Genomic DNA, 18,181 nt, shown 5'->3' with positions numbered 1-18,181 from the left:
GCATTCAAATAGATGAGGGGAGTGTAGATGGGGAGAAAGTGTTCCTATTAGAGAGGACTAGAGGACACTGAGTTAAGTTGAATGCCAAAACAAACAAAGACCAAATTAGGATAAAATTGTTGTACAACTGATGGTTAGGAAGTGGGGAATGGAGAGAGAAGTGAGGATTGATGAGAAGACAGGGGTCTACCTGAGCAGGTTGGCTCACAGGGGTCACTCGTTAGATCAAAGGGTGAAGGGGTGAATTTGAACAATGTTGTCGATGGAGGGTCATGTTATTTGATCAATGGCTCAATAAGGAGATGGGGCCATTTCAGGAGACGTCAAGGAAGAGGGGATGAGGATGTGGGAAAAGGGGGTTTGACTGGGGGAGGCTGAGCATTGAGGGAGGAAGGGGGAAAGAGTTAAAAGGGACCTAAGGGGCAACTTTTCTCCACAGAGGTTGGTGCGTGGTTGGAATGAACTGCCTGAGGAAGTGGTGAAGGCTGGTACAATTACAATGTTTAAAAGGCACCTGGATGGCTATGTGAATAGGAAGGGGATATGGACCACATAATGGCAAATGGGACTAAAATGAGACATTGTGATATTGCAAATTGAGAAAATGGGAATTATTCTGAAACACAGGAAACTACAATTATTAGGGAAGCAGCTAGTTTGAGTAGGAGAGCGTGTGCCACCTAATGCACAGAGACACCTCAACTCCCACAGGTTGAAAACTGGCTGCGCCAAAACATGGGTCCAACACTGCTGTTTCGCTCAGCTGTTTTCCTCTTTGATTATAACCTACAGTCACTCAGAATTCCGAGTCAGAACTTCAGAAATACAATGGAATAGGTGGGATCAACAATATATATTCTCCTCTCACATCAGGATGAGTAGGTAATCAGGAGGGGTGGCAATTCTGGAGATTTCTTTCTCAGTCAAGATCAGCCCAAATAATGACAAAATAATTTTCAACAATTATGTCCAATTGTGTTGCAAGCAAATTAGTGAGAGAAAATATGAGCAGACCGATGTCCTTTGGCAGCCCCAGGTTAAAGAGAATGATGGCCGGTGTATCGAGATAACCAACATTTGTGAAACCATGATGTGGAGGTGCCAGTGTTGTACTGGGGTGGGCAAAGTTAAAAACCACACAACACCAGGTTATAGTACAACAGGCTTATTTGGAAGCACTAGCTTCCAGAGTGCTGTTCCTTCATCAGCTACTCGATTAGGGAGCAGTGCTCTGGAAGCTAGTGCTTCCAAATAAGCCTGTTGTACTATAACCTGGTGTTGTGTGATATTTCACATCTGTGAAACCATCTCTGCTGTGTGTTCTCCACATGATACTCAGCAAGAATGTTATTTAAAAAAACACAAACACTGTTAATGTGCAAAGTACTAATTAACAACGCTAGTCGCAAATGGACGTCAAATACGTGGCATCAATCGAAATCAACTGCTAATTGCCAGTGAAGCCCAGCTGTGCTGTTTCTCTATGACACTGTGGTACCAGCCTCGGGCAATTGCCTGTGTGGAGTTTGCACATTCTCCCCTTGTCTATGTGGGTTTCCGTCGGGTTCTCCGGTTTCCACCCACAATCCAAAGATATGCAGGTTAGGTGAATTGGCCATGGGAAATTGTCCATAGTGTTCAGGGATGTGTAGATTAGGTGCATTTGTCAGGGGGTAGGGGAATGGGTCTGGGTGGGTTACTCTTCAGAGGGTCAGTGTGGACTTGTGGGTCAAAGGGCTTATTTCTACACAGTCGGGATTCTAATTCTAATTCTAATTCTAATTCACTGAAGATAGGACTCGAGAATTAAATGGGGCCAAATAGAATCAATGACCTCTTCCTGTTTCGGAATGGTACTTTGCATGGAAGATACTTTTTTTTATTATGTTAGATATACATTTCAAGTCCAAGGATGGGCTGCATCGTTTTTTAAAATAAAATCAGCTAACAAAGGGAACTACGGATTTCTGTACTGAGGATAAATCAAAGACTTGCAAATTTACAGTGTCAAGGTGTCTCACCAAACACTTTCCCACCAACAAAGCAATTTTTGATGCATTGTTCATGTAGGAAACATAACATCCAAGGTGCACACAGTAAGCTCCCACAAACAACAACATGATAATGGCCAGGTAATGAGCTTTACCACAGATTGTTTAAGGTTAAATTTTGAGCAGGACATCAGCGACAACTGCACTGCTTTTCTTTGGATCTTTAACATCCACCTGAGAGGGCAGGTGGGCACTGGTTTCACACCTCATCTGACAATTCAGCGCACACTCACGACCACACTGGTGTACCAGCCCAGATACCATTCACAAAGGACTGAGAGAGAGGATCGTGTGCTCCAACAGTGGGGATGAGTGTTCCTCCACATGCAGCGTATGTGGAAAATCGAGCCGATTTAAGCACCACCTCTTGCTACATCACAGAGTTTGGTCCAGCAAGGAAAACAGACCCTTTGGTCTAATTCGTCCATGCCGACCAGATATCTTCAATTTATCTAGTCCTTTTTTGCCAGCATTTGGTCCATATCCCTCTAAACTCTCCCAATTCATAAACCCATCCAGAAGCCTTTTAAACGTTGTAATTGTACCAACCTCCACCACTTCCTCTGGCAATGCATTCCATGCACTGTATTACTTGGCCTCTTTTAAATCTTTCCCTTCTCACCTTAAAACTATGCCCTCTGGTTTTGGACTCCAATATCTTGAGGAAAAGATCTTGGCTATTCACCTAATCTATGCCCCTCATGATTTTATAAATTTCTATAAGGTTATCTCTCAGCCTCCAATGCTAACACATCTTAACTGATTCGCTGTCCTTTCTTTCAAATGATCCTATAAGCAGATGGGACTGCTGAAGAAAGCAGCTCCATCCCTCAGAGAGGCCCTGCATCCCTTGCAACCAAGCCTGACAGACTGCAGTTTCTGGTTAATGCTAAGTCTCCCTGGGATGCTGACAGTGGGGAGCTCAGCAATGGTAATGCTACTGAATGTCAAGGGGACATGATTAAATTCTCTCCAGTTGGAACTTGCCATTGCCTGCCACTTGCGTAGAACAAATCATACTTGGCATGTACCAGCTCAAACCTGAATGGTGTAAAGCAAGCAGCAAGCAGAGAGTGAAGGAACTGCAAAGTTAAATTGACCATAGGGTGAAATAAATAGAAAATTAAACTAGGCAGTAAGTAAAATAAGTGGAAAGATATAAAGAGGAAAATATAAAATAAATAGAATGTTAAACCAGGGAAAGAGTAAATTAAATAATAATTTATAATAGGAAATGTCTAAAATATTTGGAATTCAAACCAGCAGAATTGTAAAACATCTTAAAACCTCTTTCTACCCCTAATCTATGGTTTCACTACCTTAAACATCACTTTGTCCGCACAGTTACATTTCTGTTCAGAAAGTTCAAAGCTGTACTACAGCTATAAAACTGATAGCTGGCTTTAGGCATCTATTCTAAGGGTAAAAGCTTAAATGTCTTCAATTGTTTATTCTGGAGATGAGGATACTGCACAAGTTTTCAAGACTCTCAAATTAAAGGTCGATTGATCCCAGTTAATCAGTCCAAATGTGTTGCCAGAAAGCGATGAAGCTAATGGCATTAATGATGCAGTAACATCAAATGAGGAGTAGATGCATAAAAATTGAAAAAAATATATTTTTGTTGTGCCACTCTGCTGTTTTATGGCAATGGCTTCTCACTGTCTGTCTCATCGTTGAAAAGCATTGAATGGCCACAAGTTGCTGTATTTATGGAGTGGATAGAAACAGAATTTGTCCCAACAAGGTAGACATTGTACATTTTAGACTAAGTAACCATTTAGTGATGTGTTAAATATCAATTGCTGTCAGTAACCTACCTGGCCCTGAAAAATAAGTACTGCACATGATGATTCTCATGTTTAAATGTCAAAATTTTACAAACATAAAATTTAACCTCTTGTTTCCGTCTTTCCTTTTCCATCTCTTTTGTGTTGATTTCCTCTTGAAATCCATCATGTCTTACAGTTCACATCCCTGCTAAGTTTTGCAACAATTTTTGGATGTATCTAGACTTACAATCTTTAAGTGAGCGGGTGCAGTCATCGGCCCCATATTGCTACGAAATGAGGAATATGTTTCATTGAATCTTTAGTCTTTCCTTGTTGGTTGGTGACGTTTCGCCAGTTCTTTCCGGTGCTAATAAGGAGAATGTTCAACTGCTCCTTAACCTTCTATGACAATTTCAGCAGTTTGCCTTTGACTCAGTTGCATCGAGAAGATTATATTCTGCTTGTGAAACCTTTGCCAAACTAAGCAAAGGAAGTTGTTCAAATTAGTTCTTCCTTTTCACCCAATCTGGTGTTTTACTTATCGTCCACTAACTTTCTCTGTGTTTTTGATATCATTCAGCACCTTTTTTTTATCTGGCACATGTCTTCATTTTTTGGCTGCAGTTTTAGTGTTACGACATTTATAATTTCAGTTTAGCCATCCTTGTGTTTCGTTTTGGATTTCTGCAACAATTAGTCTCTAGTTCGGAATCAATGGGATGGAAATGACATTTTGTAGGTCTCTTCCCTTTCAGTGGTGCTGCTAAAGTCACACACTTTGATTGTGTTGTAATCTGAGAGTTTATAAATGACTCCAGCCATTTATAATACAGCATACATCTTTAGCATACATTACAAGCTCATTTTAATCCAATTGTATGTCACACGTGATTGCCTGATGCATGGAGATGTGCCACCATGGACATCAAATGCAAAATGTGCAGTGAACTATCAATATCTGCCAGACTGAACGTACACACACATAGACCCACAGACAACACAAAACAATCCAACCCTTAAAAAAATTTTATTGCTTCATTCATCCACATTAATCTTCATACTGGAAAGTTCAGGCTTTAATCGAGAGTTCTAAAGTAAAACATTTCTCAGCTCTGGTGGCCACAGGTCATTGCCTTCAGTGTTTCCTGTCATTGTTTAATTTGTCTGGACGTGAATTCACTGATGATTTCTAGCTCCTTATTAATTCCTCGCTGAATTACATTTATTAACACACTTTCTTCATTTTGTATACAGACAGATAGGAGGCCGTTCAACCCTGCAAGAGTGCTCTGCTATTTCACTAGCTACAGTTTTTCTTTCTCCATATCTGACAACTTTTCTCTCGCAAACCCTGTATTGATTTGGATTGCCCTCCTGGTCACCTCAGACAGTACAACTGCATACCTTGGCCTTTTAGAAAGTATACTAAATGTACTTTCTTAAACTTAAAAACTGAACAAAAGAAAATATAACCAAGATTGATAATGTAAATGTTACTGTGTGAGGGCAGGTAAATTTTAATAAAGAGGAAATGCAACAAATATTCCAAAATAATTCTCAACATCTGCAGCTTAGGCTAAGAAATCAGTACTTGTTTAAGTAAACTATACAGGCGATTTTCCGAGATAGTTTAGGTTTGAAAGAGCCTTTGAAATGGGACAGTTAGCACAAAATGGCATTTTGTGGTAAAGGAACTGTCAACTGTGGGAGGCAGTGCCAACCTCAAAACAGTTGAGGAGCAGATCATTATGTCAGCTCATTAGTGAACTCCAGCAGCCCCATTTCAATGGCTTCTGGAGATATTGCTTGATGCAATGCCTAATCAGGAGCAAATAGTTCGTTGCAGAGGATTTTGAGTATTACTTAAAGGTTTGCAATGTTGCTACTGTTTTGAAGTGCATTACAAAACCTTCTGGGACCTTTATCAAGTCTTCACCATGGACATTTGCACAGATATTTATTCTGGATGTACAGCACGGAAATATCCTAAATTAATGAAGTCCCATTTGCCAGCATTTGGCCCATATCACTCTAAACCCTTCCTATTCATTTACCCATCCAGGTTAAGTGTTGTGATTGTATCAGCCTCCCCTACTTCCTCTGTCAGCTGATTCCATACATGCACTACCTTCTGTGTGAAAAAGTTGTCCCTCGGATCCCTTTTAAAATTTTTCTCCTCTCACCTTAAACCTATGCCCTCTGTTTCTGAACTCACTCACTCCAGGGAAAAGACCTTGTCTATTTATCCAAACCATGTCCCTCATGATTTTATAAACCTCTATCCGGTCAACCCTCAGCCTCTGACCCTCCAGGGAAAACAGACCCAACCTATTCAGCCACTCCCTATAGCTAGTGAAGACCTAACACCTCACCAAAGAAGCTTAAGTGTGGTGCTATTCTGCTTTACTGAATACCTCTCACATCACGGAGAGAGAGGGAGTGCATGAGTGCGAAGTGTTTCTTATTCTGGGTCATTCTTGGTCAGGATGTAGGTGGGAGGAGGGTAGGAGGGAGCAGCACTAGCTTCTGTACTCTCACATTTCTCATCCTTTCCTGCCTAATTTATTACATTGTGCCACATTCTCAGATCCTTTTAACATTTTCAGCGAAAACATACTTTTGGAGTGTGCCAGGGAGGGACAGAACATTTCTGGGGAGGGAAAGCAATGACGTATCATTATTGAGAGCATTAATATCAAATGCAGCTTTTTTTTAATTATTAGAGACGCAACATACTCATTTTGCAGTTTATTTTTCTGAAAAAGAACAGTTAAAAGAACAATTGACTTCCCTGCACCACTTCCACACACAATACTCCAGATGAGCCCTCAAAATGTGTTCCATGCAGGTGAAGAGGATGAATGGAATTCCCTCTTTTTATCCTTTTTATCTTTTTTATCCTCTGCCATCAATTGCAATGAATATTTTATTTTTTTCATGCACTCCACCATCATGCTTCAATTAAATATATCGTATGCAAAACCAAAATGATGAATTAGAATTAGAATTTGAATTTGGTATATTACTCAAGTACAGAAGTACAGTTAGGAGAAAGTGAGGACTTCTAACAGATGCTGGAGATCGGTCAAAAAGTGTGGTGTTGGAAAAGCACAGCAGGTCAGGCTGCATCCGAGGAGCAGGAGAGTCGACACTTCAAGCATGAACTCTTCATCAGGAATGAGGGGCTCCTCATTATCCATGGCTACAAGCACAAGTTATCATAGGCAGAAACATTACAAGCTGTGCCAGACATGCTCAGATAGTTTTGGTCATCGAGAAAGATGTAGTCTGTCTCAAGAGGTGTAATTTTTGAAGGGAAACATATTGTCTCAGCTACATAGGAAAATGTGGGCATAGAGTGTGCAAGGCACCTATCATGGGGTGCTGTGTATTGGTCAATGGTCAGCAATGATATTGAGAAGACAGTGAAGATGTGCCAGCTATGCCAGAGTCACCAACCAAAGCAACACAAAGAACCAACATTATTTATTGAGATTCTGTCAGTATCCTACTCCAAAACAGCAACAGATTTATTCATAAATATAGTGTGATGAGTGATACTGTGGTTTTAAAAGATGGGTTTTCTCATGACTTCTTTTAGACCGAGACTGGGGGACAAGTGTAGAGCAGTCTATGAGAAAGTAAATAAGTTGTGAAGCCTTTTAAATTTTTTTTAAAGGTTGGAACAAAAGCAGCAGCCCGAATGGGTGGGGTTCAGCTCTCACAGAACTAGGATCTTGAGTTTTCTCAGCAGCAGTTCCAGGGTTGGAAGCCACAGTGAATCTCTCCCGGTTGCTTCTCTCTCTGAATTTTCTCTGGATATTTTTCTTCATGGATTGGAGAGCTGCATGTGAGACAATTCTGTTTTCTAAATTTTCTTTTAGCCAAGGATATGTTTATGGAATGTTACTCTTTTGGAACAGTTACTGTTTAATCGTAAAATAATCGATTATTCTGTTCAGTTTTCCAGTAGAGTTAAATTATTTCAAGTTCCTGGTTCTTGCATTTAAACTATAATGTTTGAATAAATTGTGTTTTGCTTAACATCAAGTAGTTTGACCACTGAATTGCATCTAAAATATAACACTTCATATTTACCTTTGAAATAAGAAAAGCTTAGTGTCTAGGCTATTTTTTGAGGTGTGTCTGGTCTAATCCTTAACACATAGTGACTACTTGCTCCTAGTCACCAACCATTTTCCAAGTTCCAATTGTGAGTCAGTTAAAGAACACTTCAAAAGGCATCTGTGACAGTCACAATGAGTGCATTATTCAGTCTATTTGGGACACCTGAGGACAAAGAAACCTTGGAGTGCAGATTCATAGCTCCTTGAAAGTGGAGTCGCAGGTGGATAGGATAGTGAAGGAGGCATTTGGTATGCTTTCCTTTATTGGTCAGAGTATTGAGTACAGGAGTTGGGAGGTCATGTTGTGGCTGTACAGGACATTGGTTAGACCACTGTTAGAATATTGCGTGCAATTCTGGTCTCCTTCCTATCAGAAAGATGTTGCAAAACTCGAAAGGCTTCAGAAAGGATTTGCAAGGATGTTGCCAGGGTTGAAGGATTGGAGCTACAGGGAGAGGCTGAACAGGCTGGGGCTGTATTCCCTGGAGCATCGGCGGCTGAGGGGTGACTTTATAGATGTTTACAAAATTATGAGGGGCATGGATCTTTTCCCTGGGGTGGGGGAGTCCAGAACTAGAGGCCGTAGGTTTAGAGTGAGAGGGAAAAGATATAAAAGAAACCTAAGGGTCAACGATTTCATGCAGAGGATAGTACGTGTATGGAATGAGCTACCAGAGGATGTGGTGGAGGCTAGTCCAATTGCAACATTTAATAGGCATTTGGATAGGAAGGATTTGGAGGGATATGGGCCAGGTGCTGGCAAGTTGGTCTGGATTGCGTTGGGATATCTGGTCGGCATGGACGGGTTGGACTGAAGGATTTGTTTCCATGCTGTACATCTCTATGACTTTATGACTGTATGACATGGAGCCAGATCTCCTGGGGATATGTGCTGCCTGGGGAAAAAAAATATGTGACTTCCTCACCACTTTATCCAGGATCCAATGGTCTTGCTGAGTGAATAGTTGTATCATCAAAGTACATACCATGGAGGGCGATGGAACAGTCTCCACTTGCCTAGAATGGTACAATTTCAACAAAACTCAGCATTACTCAGTGGCAAAATAGGATTTTTATATTGCTGTGCCATATCTACAAGCTCCCTCTTGATATGGGCTTACTGTCACCAACAGAGATCATGCTTGAAAGGCAAGTTTGGCCAACTCTGTCAAGTCGTCATCTCCCCTCAGAAATACAGGTCAAACCTCTCAAAAACAAAGGGAGAATGAAGATGATCCATTATTGATGTCAAATGTGTATTCTGCACATTGGACGTAAGGTCCGAGTCAGTACGTTTTATACCCAGAGAAATTGGTTTCATGAAGCGATATCAAAAGTCCATGGTAAGCCTTGATGCTACAAGTCACAATATCTAATAGAGCAATATTGAGGGGAAACAGGAACCACCTCAGAGAACTGCAGGGTGCTCCAGTTTTACATTGAATACACACAAAGATACTTCTGAATAATGAAGATGTGGAAAATAAATCACAGCAATTGTCAACATTCGAACAACATGGAGGACACCAACAAGTCAAAAACAAACAGGCATGATGTCTAGAAGGCCAGAAGGCCATTCAGCATTATGAAGTCTGGAATGATGGTCAAACTGCCTGTACATTATTCAAACTTCTGGCCCCTTAAGTTAGTAAATTTCATCATTCTTATTTTTGTGTAAATTGTTTTGTAAGTACCTCATGTATATGTGTTTTAATTCTTAGTACAAGTAATTTCATCTTGGAAAGGAAAGGGATATTATATTACTGCTGTGTATGCTAATGAGCCAAGTACCCCCCTCAGTGACGTGACATGACCAGCAACCAAGCAGCAGTATTCCAGACTAAATTCCAGACAGCAATTGTTCTATAGCTATAAGCTATCCATTTGGTGAGTAAAACTATCTGACAATTTTGAGGGAATTGAACTTGCACTATTTATTAATTCAATGAAAGTGCGGTAATTCTGTGTCAAGGAAAGAGACACAAGAATATGACAATTAACATCAGTTAATTCCCCACCATCATTGTCCTGGCAGTGACCATATAAATATTCTGCAAACATAAGCGGATCAGAGTCTGGGAATTCTGCAGCGAAGAGCTCACCTGCTGATTCACTATAGTTTCCAAATTCCCCTCTAAGCTATAGGCTTAGAAATAAATCATTGTTCTTTCATTATCATTGAGTCAAGATCCAAGATCTCCCTCCTGAACAGTACTTTGAAAGTACCTTTAGCAAACTGTTTGCAGTAATTCATTACAGTGACTCCCCACCACCTTCTTGTGGACAGGTAGAGATGAGCAAGCCAGCAATCTCCACATCCTGTCAATGGATAAATATTTTAAAATTCGAAGGATTGTCTGTGATACATTCTGAAACATCCTAAGCTTGAAATATATCTTTTATAAGACTTTCTTTACTTTAATATTTTGGTCAGCCTTTTAGTCAAAAGATAACTTCCAATGCCTCCCATTCCAGATTTTTAGTCTATGCCCTCTCGTCCTGCTGTTCGGTATGTATGAAAATACAGTTTTGGTGATATCTTCTCCAAAGAGATTGTGCAATCAGGCTGATTAAGAAAGTCTTTAATGTGAGCTAATAACTTGTTTCTTTATTTTTCTACTTATTCTAATGGTTAACTTTTAAACTCTGTTTATCTTACTACTTTATACTCTCAGCTTTTTGTACCTTTGTACCTTAAATGGTGCCACATGTGGCAACATTATACACGTTTCACTGTACTCCTATACTTGAGTACAAGTGACAATAAAATCTATATCTAGCGTGTGCCCAAAACATTTGTGTGCAGAGGAAATTGAAGCTATCAGCAGTTCAACGAAATCAGGAAATGATGGAACAATGCATTCAGAAGAGTAAAATAAGTACAAGATTAGGTGAACAGCTTCCTGATAATCATTCATGATCAGCTACACTAATCTTTTTTAGTTGCTGAGCATCTGATATGTTTATACCCAACAACTTCTGGTTTTACATCAAGTTTAAGTAAGTCCTACTACGTGGATGAATAAATAATAAATAAATAGTAAATAATAAATAAATAAATACCAAATAAACAGCATTAACATGCAATACAATATAATGAGCCCGTAGTTTACTTTATGGGGTACATTTTACAAACCAGCACCTGGCTCAAAAAACAATGTGACAGGAGCACAAATCAGAAATCTTAATGAATAGAAAAATCATACAGATGACGTTGAATTCACAACAAACATTCTCATTGCACAGAGTTCTGGCAATGAAGCAACAATTTGTAACATCGATTTTAAAATCCATGTGGATAAAGAGATATAGAATGTCATTCCTTTTACACTGAATTGGGCAATATAACTTCATATTAAAAAGTTAATATAACAGAGTGGGCACCAATAGTACAAACCCTTCTGTTAGAGAAGTGATCTTTTTTGTGACTTTTGAGCCCGACCTATAGCATAATATCCAACATTCAGGCTTGATAACTACTCTCAGAGTAAGGGCATGATGATGTCTGCAAATGTTAAAGGAAGGGTTTCAATGTAAAATGGCTGAATCCCACATTATTTCCTGAGCGTCCAGCAACTACAGGAATCAAAAGAAGACTTGGGAAGACTGTAGCCTTCATCAGTCCCTGACCCTTGGCTGGCCATTCTTGTCACTGATATCCACAGACGGGAGGAGAAGGTGAAATGGTCACATGAAGTATGCATGGATGGAAATGACTGAGGAAATCAACTGCTGGAGTTTGGTCCCTCCAACCTTGGAGACAGTGACCTCAGGAAAATGAGTGGCACAGCAATTGGTGGCAATCCTCGACAGCCAACTTTCTCTGACAGTGTCCTGCAAAATATCCCACATACCAACACATCTTACAGCTGGACTTATTCCTCTCTCCAAATGAACTTCCTCACACTCCTACCTGAAAAGCTAAAGCTCATGTTCACGCTCATTATATTGTCTTCTCGTATCTAATACCTGATGGGCACCTTTCACAAATATCCATCCTTCTTCTTCACATAATCCATTCTCACTCGCTGTCAACTTTCCTTGCAAGAGGGACGAGCACAGGGAGAAACTGTGGTGGCCATTCACTTATAGCTACCTTGACAGCCCTCGGTGACAAATGTTCAACTGGTCCATTGGAAAGGGAATGCTTTTTTTTTCCAGGAAGCTGTTGATGCCAGCAAGATCAGTCATGAAAGTCTGACCATCATGAGCCACTGGTGCTTTGACATATCAAGGGAGCTGATCCTTTGCATGTAGATCTCGCGTTAGGAATATTGCTTCTTTTCAGTCTAGATCTTGGTGTCCAGGTTCTCTGTGTTATACTTTCTTGTTGGTTTTGCTGGTATTGTGCCTCTTGTTTCTCATCAGAGGTTTAAGGTTGAGTGTAATGTAATGGTCTCCATTTGCCTGGATGAGTGCAGCTCCAACAACATGGAAGAAGGTCAACATCATCTATTCCAAAGCAGCCTGCTCTACTGACAAAAAATCAGTCACATTAAACATCTACTCCCCCCATTGTTAATGCACAGTCGCAGCAGTGTGTAACATCTACATGATGCACTGCAGCAATTCACCAAAGCTTCTTTCACAGCACCTTTGAACCCATGATTTCGACCAACTAGAAGGATATGGGCATCAAATAAATGGGTGCACCATGGCCTGCATGTTCCCCTCCAAGCCACACAGCATCCTGATGTGTAATTATATCACTGTTCCTTCACTGCCATCGGGTCAAAACTGTGGTTGTTCTTTCAGCAGCTGGTGAGCAGTGGTTCAAGGCAGCTCATCTGTCAAGGGCAGGTATGACTAGGTAATAAATGTCCGCATTCCTTGAGTGAATTTTGTCAAGAAAATGTGATTGGGTTGTTCACATGTTGCTCAAAAATTGCACGTATCCATATTAAAGAATATTTTTCAAATTACATATGAATGCATGAGGACATCTTTGACTAAATTTAAGAATTTGTCCTAACCAATATAAATTCTTTTGCATTCAAGTTTCAGTATCATTCAAAGATCACCATGTAAATTAAGCTTATGGAAAATATGTCCTGGCTTCTTCAAAGTGAGAGCCTTTAACTGCTGGTTATTTTCATGCTGCATTGTTCTTAACCACTATTTATCTTCAAAGCTTCATTTTTGCTTTGATGTGGTGTGCATTTTCTAAATGTGTTTCCTTCAGTTGAACTGTAACTTTCTCTTGATTCACATAAGGCACTTTTCCAATGGTGTTTCTGAATGGTTAGAAATAATGGACAGCAGCCTAATCCATCTCCAGCTGCCTGTGAGCCTCTACTGACAAAATATCAGAATTGTGTGCAATATTCTTTAATGGCCATACCTGGCAGTGATGATAACCATCAGATAAGCTTATTTTCCCCTTAATTCTAACAACCCATGTCGGTTCAGTGAATCAATCAGAGAATTAAGGAAGGTGCACATTACCATCCATAAATTCTACAGCACCGTAGATGAGGCTAGTGGTATTTTTGCTGGGCTGTTAATCCAGAGACCCAGGTTGTGTTCTGAGGAATCAGTTTCAAATCCTGCCATGGAAGTTGGTGGAATTGGAATTCAATAAAAATTTTGGAATCCTGATGTCAAATCAAAGGTTTAAGGTCAAGTATAATGTAATACTCTCCACTTGCCTGGATGAGTGCAGCTCCAACAACACAGGACTAGCTCAACGTCATCCAGACCAAAGCAGTCTGCTTGACTGACACCAAATCTGTCACATTAAACATCTACTCACTTCATTGCCAACACATAGTGGTTTCTAATGAAACCATTACTGATTGCAGGAAAAACCCATCTGGTTCACTGATCCCCTTTACCATCCTTACCTGATCCTTACCCACTGCCATCCTTACCTGATCTGGCCTATATGTGACTCCAGACCCAAAGCAATGTGGTTAACTCTTAACTGCCCTCTGGGCAATGAGAGATACAAAGAACAAAACAGCACAGGAACAGGCCCTTCGGCCCTCCAAGCCTGTGCCGACACATTTTGCCCTTTCATATTGAAACAGTCTTCACTTACAGGATCTGAATCCCTGTCTTCTCTAGATGGGTAATAAATGCCTAGTCAGTGATGCCCCCATCTCGTGAATGATTTAAAAAGTAATGTTGTGACAGGACTGCACAGGGATCAGCCCTATTACAACATCCATATTATTAATAATGGTGATCATGGTATCCTGCACTTTGAAACTAATACAGCCAGTTAAATGGGAAGGGGTGAGGCAAGGTCTGGAGAGGAACATTGATCCACTGGATCTGCACTCCTGTTTTCTTCACTGTTGTCAGCCTTGGCTCAGTTTTCTCACTTGAGTCAGGGGCTTGTGGGCTCTGCTATACGCTGCCAAGCATTGCCAGTTTGTGTTTGGAATAGTTCACCATCCTCGTTGCTTGACTGGGTCTAAAGAGCCTACAATGGTGGAGGAAAAGAACTACTGAATCATAAGTGAAGAGGCTGTTGTCTTAAACAACATGATAGCAATCGAGTACAAGTTACATTAGATTAGATTAGACTAACAGTGTGGAAACAGGCCCTTCGGCCCAACAAGTCCACACCGACCCGCCGAAGCGAAACCCACCCATACCCCTACATTACCCCTTACCTAACACTACGGGCAATTTAGCATGGCCAATTCACCTGACCCGCACATCTTTGGACTGTGGGAGGAAACTGGAGCACCCGGAGGAAACCCACGCAGACACGGGGAGAACGTGCAAACTCCACACAGTCAGTCGCCTGAGTCGGGAATTGAACCCGGGTCTTCAGGCGCTGTGAGGCAGCAGTGCTAACCACTGTGCCACCGTGCCGCCCACTAAAGTATGGTAGATGATGTAACTAAGACAATAGGGAGACCCAGGAAGCAGATCTTCATTTTCCAAAATCCTCAGTTGCTCTGTCTTTTCCACACCAAGTCCATATGACATCATCAGACTGAGTGAAGCTTAATGCAGTCTCCAACATGACCCTTACAAAACAGGTTCGAGTCTCACTCCATCAACCCTGAGCTCTGAAATTAAGATAAGGTTTTACCTCAGTACTGAGGGAGTGCTGCACTCAGAAGAGCGCGATTTTAAATGAGATTCAATTATGCTATTCAAGGAGGAGCAGAGAGTTCACCCAAGAATCCTACCCAATATGTATCCTTCAACTCACAACCATTCAGATGACCCTGACATTTCCCATTGTTGTTTGTGGGACCCTGTCATGTGTAAATTATCTCCCTGTTCTTACATCAGTAACTGCATAAAAATTACTCTAAAGGAGTTGGAGTGCTGCATGGTCATATAAGATGCTATATAAATGCAAGTCTTTGTCTTTATTTGAACAATAATTCTGATGTGTTGAGGTCCCCCTGTGCCTGACCCACCTGCAGTGTAAGCGCTGAGCCTCACAAAACAATTTTCATAAAGCAGCTTAGAAGTAATGGTCTTTATACTGATGATGGTAGTGTGGTTCGCATTAATTGAAGTTGAACAAAGTGCAGGTAAATGAAAACAACAAATGCTGGAGATCACAGCGGGTCAGACAGCATCCATGGAGAGAGAGAGAGAGAGCAAGCTAACATTTTGAGACTCTTCATCAAAGCTGAAGTGAAGTGTAGAGAGGACAGCATTTATGCTATAGATTGGAGGAAAGTACTGGGTGTAGGGCACTGGGGGAGAAAAGATACTGATAGTTCAGGTTAAGTCATTGGAATGTGATTATAGCAGAATAATGGTGTCCCTCCTGCCAGACTTGAAAGGACAGACAATGGAATGGGTGGGAGGGGAGAGAGGACATGATAACCAACTAAAAGAAAGGGAAGAAATGATTCACGGTTTGAAGGTGCTGAACTCAATATTAAGCCCAGAAAGCTGTAAAGTGCTGAGGCTGATGCTGAGATGTTATTCATCCAACTTATGCTGTGATTCACTGGAACACTGTAGCATGAGAGGTTAGACATGAAGGCATGTGAGCAAAAAGCGTTGTTAAAATGACCGACTACAGGAAGTTGGGTAGGCAGGAGGCTGGAAGAACACAGCAACCAGGCAGCATTAGAAGGTAGAGAAGGGTTACACCTGAAACATCGACTTCTCCACCTCCTGATGCTGCCTGGCTTGCTGAGTTCTTCCAGGCTCCTGCCTGTCTATTTTGGATTCCAGCATCTGCAGTGTTTTTCCATCTCTAACACTCGTAGGTTGGGGCTATGTTTGCGCTCAGACCGGAGGTATTTTGCAAAGCCGTCATCCAATCTGGGTTTGGTTTCTCCAATGTAGTGTAGGCCACAACGAGTACGCAAATATACATGGACGATTGGAGAAGGCAGAGGTGAAATGCTGCTTCACCTGAAAGACTGTTTAGGCCCTTGAATGATGAGCAGGGAGGAGGTGAAGGGGCAAGTGTTGTACCTTCTGTGGTTATATAGGAAGGTGCTATGGAGAGGGGGCTGGTATTGTTGGTTGTGGAATGGTTTTGGGTGTCCTGGAGGGAATGGTCCCTCTGAAATACAGACAGGGGGAATGAGGGGAAGATGTGTTTGATGGCAGTGTTCTGCTGGAGTTGTCTGAAATGGCAGAGAATGATCCCTTGAATGTAGAGGCTAGTGGAATGAAAACTGAGACAAGGGGAATGTGATCACGCTGTTGTGAGTGATGGGAGGGGGCAAGAACAGAAGTGCAGGTAGGTTGGATATGGTTGAGGGTCCTGTCAACCACAGTGGGTAGGAAACCATGTCAGCAGCATTGTTTTAGAAGATGGCATCATCCGAACAGATACGACTAAGGTGAAGGAACTGGGAGAATGGGATGGAGTCCTTGCAGGACATGGGGTGTGATTAGCTGTAGTGAAGGTAGCTATGGGAGTCAGTGGCTTTTCAGTGGATAGCAGTGGACAGGTTAATCCCAGAAGTGGGGGCAGAGAGGACAAGGAAAGGAAGGGCAGATTGCTCCTACAAACTCCAGGTAAATCACTGCTTCACCTGGAAGGTATGTCTGGGGCCTTCATTCAATCTAATCTACTGTATTCGCTGCTCACAAAGTGGTCTTCTCTGCAATGGGAAGATGAAATGCAGACTGGGTGATTGTTTTGTGAAACATCTCTGCTGTGTCTGTAAAGAGAAATTTCCAAGATTCCAATTGTCTGCCACTTCAACCCACCACTGTGTTCCCATGCCAACATCCATGTCTCAGGCCTGCTGCAGTGCTCCAGCAAATCTGCAGCACAAGCTTGAAGCAATATCATCTCGTCTTCAACCCAGGTACTTAACATTGAGTTTTATAATTGCAGAGTATGAAAATCTTCCTCCATTCCTGGTCCTGTTCTGTATGGATTGCTCCTAGCACAATCAACCATTTTCAACCATTAACACTTCACATTAGTGCCCATTTAATACTTATCTCTCTTCCAATTTGCTGTCAGCAATCCCTTTGCTTTAATTCTCTCTATCTCTCTCTCTCACTCTCTGGGTATCATCTCTATCCACTTGACTCTTCTCCCCTACCCGCACTCCAACCCCACCCCCATCATCAGCACAAATATTACCGTTTCCCAGTTGCTTTTGTTTTGACAAAGGGAACTAGAATCAAAGCACTAACTCTGTTTCTGTCTCTCCACTGATGCCACCGGTCCTGCTGAGTTTCTCCAACACTTCCTGTTTTTGTTTCAGATTTCCATTACCTACAATTCTTTGTTTTATTAAAACCATTTACTGCTCCTTCAAAAGGGGCTCTGGATAAACTGCTGGACTTTTACTTTTAAAATTTGTACTTGTGAAAATAACCTGAAATAAAAGCAAGGAACTGAGACGTTGGAGATCGGAAATGAAAATAGACGGTATCTGTGGAGAGAGAAAGCAAGTTAGCACTTTGAATTGGAGTTGTCTTTTCTTTGGAACTGTATGAGTGCCATATTGTAGGTTTGTAATATTGCAAAGTATGGATTAGAGTGGTGCTGGAAAAACACAGCAGTTCAGGCAGCATCTGAGGAGCAGAAAACTCGATGTTTCAGGCAAAAATCCTTCATTAGGAATGCAGGCAGAGTGCCTGAAGGGTGGAGAAATAAATGAGAGAAGGGTGGGGGTGGAGAGAAAGTAGCATAGAGTACAGTTGGTGAGTGGGGGAGGAGATGAAGGTGATAGGTCAGGGAGGAGGGTGGAGTGGATAGGTGGAAAAGAAAGGCTGGTAGGACAAGTCATGGTGACAGTGCTGAGCTGGAAGTTTGGAACTGGGATGAGGT

This window comes from Hemiscyllium ocellatum, chromosome 23, assembly GCF_020745735.1.
Source record: "Hemiscyllium ocellatum isolate sHemOce1 chromosome 23, sHemOce1.pat.X.cur, whole genome shotgun sequence".
In the NCBI taxonomy this organism is placed as follows: Eukaryota; Metazoa; Chordata; class Chondrichthyes; order Orectolobiformes; family Hemiscylliidae; genus Hemiscyllium; species Hemiscyllium ocellatum.
The sequence above is the reverse complement of the archived record's forward strand: the minus strand, read 5'-3'. Positions refer to the sequence as shown.